This window comes from Beta vulgaris, chromosome 9 (genome assembly GCF_026745355.1).
Source record: "Beta vulgaris subsp. vulgaris cultivar EL10 chromosome 9, EL10.2, whole genome shotgun sequence".
In the NCBI taxonomy this organism is placed as follows: Eukaryota; Viridiplantae; Streptophyta; class Magnoliopsida; order Caryophyllales; family Amaranthaceae; genus Beta; species Beta vulgaris.
This window is the reverse complement of record NC_079210.1, coordinates 15,104,419-15,110,407: the sequence shown is the minus strand read 5'-3', so window position 1 is coordinate 15,110,407 and position 5,989 is coordinate 15,104,419. Positions and strand designations below refer to the sequence as shown.

At 37.3% G+C, this 5,989-nt stretch overlaps 1 long non-coding RNA gene across 1 annotated transcript; it reads right to left on the bottom strand.

Moving 5' to 3' along the window:
• Positions 1–1,346: 1,346 nt before the first annotated feature.
• LOC125493245 (uncharacterized) lies at positions 1,347–3,508 on the bottom strand. The gene is made up of 3 exons (XR_007269752.2): positions 3,073–3,508; positions 2,914–2,982; positions 1,347–1,583 (listed from the first exon to the last, which is right to left on the bottom strand). It is a non-coding gene; the product is annotated as an uncharacterized LOC125493245 (long non-coding RNA).
• Between the last annotated feature and the right edge of the window lie 2,481 nt (positions 3,509–5,989).

Below are 5,989 nucleotides of genomic sequence, written 5' to 3'. Positions count from 1 at the left end.
ATATTCATATCACAGATCATTCAAAATATATTATAACTTGAACATCTTAACTTCACAATACAATACAATAGTTCCATTGCCTAGAGTCGATCATCTCATCCTGACAATTCTTTTACACATACAATAAAAACTAAGGCTACTACCACTTCCTTCCACATCATCACTATGCTAATTCCTCCTAAAGAATGTTATATGGATCATATGCGTATCCACTGTCTTCGCTACTGGAGGATGGGGTTTCGGGAATGTAGTCGGGGTCACTCATCCATGAGTTACTTCCTCGAAATACTACTCCTGGCACCCGAGGGTCCTCCTGAATCATCACTTGATCCTCTCGAATTACGTGACTGGGAGGAGCCATACTTGTAGCGGAATCTCCAGATCTTTGAGGTTGAGGTGGTACCATACTAGCAGCAGAGTTAGGGGTGTAGGAACTCTTCCCCCTCTTCTTCTTTGGTATTCTACTGTGGCTATTCTGTTGTACATATCTATCCAGTACTGAGCATCCGACCACATATCTTGCAAACTCGCTGCTGCTTAGCCCGTTCCATCTCCTCTAACACCTCCTCCGGTGTTCCTTCCCACCTGATCAAATTCTTATCAATATTATCTATAACACTCTCATTCAAATTCAACAAAGATGGTGTTGCCATAAACAAAACTAGCAATTTCCAGTAGGTCCAACGGAACAACACCCAGGGATGAAAATGTGGTAAGGTCTTGATGAGGGTGTATGCTTGAATAGCAGGTCGAGTGAAAGGGTTATGGTTTCCACTCCCATATAACTGGTTATACTCTTCTATGACATTGAGTTTTTCTCTAGCAAATACCAACGGATCCTCTCCTTCATTCCTCTTAACATCTGGTTCCTCCTGGTACCTTCGATTTCCATCACTACCAATCACCCAATATGCGTTGTTTCTCCATATTACTCTTGACCCATTACCATTACCACTTCCATTGTAGACATCTAGTTGCACATACATAACACATAACTTAGATAATACACATAAGTATCACACACATAATCTACACACATTATTTGCCCTACTGAGCATGTTACTCTTACCATCATAGCATTTCTTAGCTTCCTTGAACATGATCAATCAATCATTTAAAACATTTATGTTTAAAACAATTGAATACCTATATGAAGATAAGTATCAAAATCACATTTTCATTTTTCTTTAAAATTAAGAAAACCTTGGCTCGGATACCACTTGTAACAGCCCCCGTCCTAGCTTATGTTAAATATTAATTAAAAACTATACTTCTAGCAATAGCGGAAGCAAAATCATAATCAAACGTTACGGAGGCTGTCACCTGCTGGAGTCAACCCATTAATATGGTTGAATTGACTCTACGAGCTAATCTTAAAATAAACATTCATCACATATGAAATTAAGTTAGTTATTACAGACCCAAAAGAAAGTTATAAAATAAAGTTAAACAGTGTTCATGAGCAGAAGTAAGTTGCAAAATATGATCATGTTCAAGCTTGCATCCACTATGACAGTTGAGACATGACTTCACTACAGCTCATCCCTCGGACTACCTTAGCTTGCTTTTCCCTGCACAAGAGTCTGCCCCCACCAGGACAGGTTCATAGAACAAATAAAAATCAGTTTACACTGGTATGCAAATCAATCCAGAAATAGATTTATGGTGGCTGAAAACAAGGAGTGATCACACTCCAAGGTAATTTACAAATCAATATGTCAAGAGAATAAACCTTCCTCGTAAGAATACACATTCGAAATGTTCACAAGTTTATAGCAAACGTCCACATACCAACACAATTTTGAAAACGTTTAGCTTGAGGGCGTAGGAAGAAGATATCACAATGAGGTGTATTAGAATACAACCTCCACACAATTCGGAGTTTAAACTCCTACTATTTTCTCGCTTGCAAGCTTTTATAGGACATGTCCTTTCACATGATACACACATTCCTCTTCACTACGCAAAAACGAATTCTCATTCTTTAATAACGAATACACTTACTAAAACGGTTTGTAAGAAGTTATACTAAAAGTTAAGCTTATAAAAATGATTTAAGGTTTGGTTAAGGATGGATTAATGGACTTAGGACAGTAGCTACATGATTTTAGGAATGCCAAAAATAGTTTTAAAGAATCCACACAATCGATCTAACTAATCATAAGAATAATCTAGGTTTTGATGTGCGAAAAAGGGTGATTTCGGACCTCATACAAAGAATACTTTGAATAGAATTTGATCATCGATTTTGATTGAGTAATATAAGTGAAACATTTATGTTTAAGCTACTGTAAATACATCTATATATCATTGAAAATGTTTTCCTTAAAAAGATTATAGGCAACCCGATATAGTTCATTTTTAAAACGTAGTTTGTAAATAGTTTTCGGAACCTCTAATGGAATCTGAAATGATGTAGAAGATTCTTATCCAAGTATATCATGAACTCCATGTTTCTTTATCAAGAATAACTAATAATAAGTTCAATGAAATCCTTTTCCAACATTGATCACATTTCCAAGTAAAAATCACATAGTAAAACATGCCTTTAACCACACTTTTTAGTATAAAACTTAACCTTCATCCTAAATGATGTTCTTAGCTATTAACACACACTTATATGATCACCTAATATCATCCAACCTACTGCCTACTTACCGAAAATCCATCCATAATACCAAAAATCGCCATTCTTAACCAAAACAAGTAAAATCCACATACTATTCTTCCTAAGGTAAGAAAAGGAGTCCTTTTTCATTTGTTGTACCAACATGCAAGGGTTTAAACTTGTATAACATCAAAATATAAAATCCAATAGCCATTCCAACAAAAATTCAGCCTTAATTTCGTTCTAAAACAAATCTAACAACTTCCATCATTTTTAATCTCCAAAAAGGCATTGAATCTGCATACCTTAATTTGTAAATGGTGTAACTCGACTTCTACTGCTCCTCAAGACTGGATTCTTGATTCTTTTTGATCCTAAGACATAAAAGAACATTCACACCAAATTTCATAAGAAAATACCTCAAGGAAGTACCTTAATTCAACCTAAACATTCACTATACTTACTGTTTCCTTGATTGAAGAAGATGGCCTTGCTTCTTGAACTTCCCGACTCTTAAAGCTCGAACTTTTACCTTCCCAGTATGCACCTATGTGTTTAGAATATGAATCAAGCTTTGCATGCAAGTTTTTTATAGAGAAAAATTGAAGAAAACGAAGGAAGAACCAAGCTCTACAATCTCGCAGGAGCTGGCGAGTGAGAGAGGTAAGAATGGTGTGTTCTGGGCAGCAAGCTTTTGTTGTGGTAATGTACTCAAATTTTTATGAGGTGTTGGTATGCATGTGAACCAAGTCTGGGTATGTTTTATATCTCGTGATCTCTTCTTTAATAAGCCAAATGAGGTCTTTGTTCCTACTTGGTCTTCTGCAGGAATTTCTGATCTTCTTTTGTACTATCCTAAGCCTAATTTTTTTATATTGATTTGCTTACTAGTGATCTAACCTTCCCCAAGATGACTATTTTACTCAAAACATCCATAACTATACTCCTTAATTTATATCAACCCATCTATATTAAAGAACTCCAAAGTCCATTCTTTTAAACACAACCCTCAATTTGCCTAATAGTTGAAACATGATTTTCCTATTTCCACTAGTTTTCAATTTCCATAACTTAACTTATTAAAATAATATATCGATACTAAATGTTCCCATGTAACGAGATAATATTATTATTTTTATATATAATTCTTCTAAGTACTAATTACACACAAACACACATTATTTTTCACACAACTCATCATACGTATTTCCTACGTACGATCACGTTAAAATTCACAATTTAAGTTACTTAATCATATAATAATCCTTTATTATTTACCGGCTGTTACAGTTCCCCCTTAAGAAGTTTCGTCCCGAAACTTAAACCGTACCTTAGAAAAGTTGCGGATAGCGGTGCTTCATATCAGTCTCTTTTTCCCAAGTAGCCTCCTCCGAATTTGACTGGACCACAATACCTTAACTAATGGTATGACTTGATTCCGTAGAACCTTTTCGCGTCGGTCCAATATTCTGATAGGTCTTTCTTCATAACTAAGAGTTTCATCAAGTTGCAATGGTTCATGAGATAACACATGGGAAGGATCGTGCACTATATTTCCGAAGTGTGATACATGGAACACATTATGGATGCGAGACAGTTCAGTAGGTAACGCAATTTCGTAAGCTACCTCGCCAACTCTTTTCAAGATTTCATAAGGTCCAATGAACTTCGGACTAAGTTTGCCTCGAATACCGAATCACTTTACTCCTTTGGTAGGGGAAACTTTAAGGAAAACTTTATCTCCGACTTCAAATTCCAGTTTCCTCCTTCTTATGTCTGCATATTTCTTCTGACGATCCTGAGCGATTTTCATCTTTTCCCGGATTATTCGAATTTGATCCATAGTCTCTTGAACCAATTCTGGTCCTACCGGTACTCTATTCCTCAAATCTTCCCAACAAATCGGCGTTCGGCACTTTCGACCATACAGGCTTCATATGGAGCCATTCCTATTGTGGCTTGATGACTGTTGTTGTAAGAGAATTCTATTAAAGCTAAATAATCTTCCCAAGACCCTTGGAATTCCAAAATACAAGCTCGCAACATATCTTCCAATACCTGAATTGTACGTTCAGTTTGACCATCGGTAGCAGGATGAAATGCCGTACTAAATTTCAATGTTGTTCCGAAAGCTTCCTGAAGTTTCTCCCAGAAATGAGCCAGAAATCGGGGGTCTCTATCCGAAACGATGCTTACTGGTACCCCATGAAGACGAACAATATTCCGAATGTAGGCATCAGCCATCTGCGACTGATTCCAAGTTCCCTTTATTGCAAGAAATCGCGCCGTTTTGGTGAGACGATCCACTATCACCCATATCGAGTCATTTCCTTTTTAGACCTTGGTAACCCTGACACGAAATCCATGGAGACAGAATCCCATTTCCACTCTGGAATAGGTAATGGTTGCAATAACCCAGGTGCCTTCTGGCGTTCAAACTTCACTTTTTGACATGTTAAACATCTCGCCACATATCTCGCTACTCCTTCTTGAGGCCTTTCCACCAGAAGTAATTCTTATGATCTCGCACCATTTTGTCTCTACCAGGATGTACTGAATACGGACTACTATGAGCTTCCTTCAAAATCCTCTGCATTAAATCCTGATCCTCGGGAACACACCATCGTCCCCTCATTCTAATACTTCCATCCTCATATTGCGCAAATTCCTGAGTTTCGCCATTTTTATCTTTTCTTTGATACCCTGCAAGAATGCATCTTGGCTTTGCTTTTCCCGAATCTCTGAGTATAGGTCAGGTTGGACAGTTAAAGCATTAATGGTTCCTTCAATATCCCCTGAACGTACTAAAGCGAGTTCAAATAACTCTATCTCTTTACTCAGTTCATCTGGCAATGCTGATAAAAAGCTTAATTCACTCCTTGGCCTTCTACTAAGTGCATCTGCCACCTTATTTGCTTTTCCGGGATGATATTGAATGTCGATGTCGTAATCTTTTAGCAACTCTAACCATCTTCTTTGCCTCATGTTCATATCTTTTTGAGTGAAGATATACTTCAGATTTTATGATCCGTGAACACCTTACATGAAACTCCGTACAAATAATGTCGCCATAACTTCAGAGCAAAGACAACTGCAGCTAATTCAAATCATGCACTGGATAATTTTTCTCATGAGGTCGCAACTGTCGCGACGCGTAGGCTATCACTTTCCATGCTGCATCAACACACATCCCAAACCTTCCTGAGAAGCATCACTATAAATTTCAAACCCCTCAGTTCCGGAGGGAAGGGTCAGAATAGGAGCACTGGTTAACCTCCGCTTTAACTCTAAGAAGGCGGCTTCACATTTTTCATTCCATTGGAAACGGGAGTTTTTCCTGATTAAACTTGTGATGGGTAATGCTATTTTAGAGAAATTCTT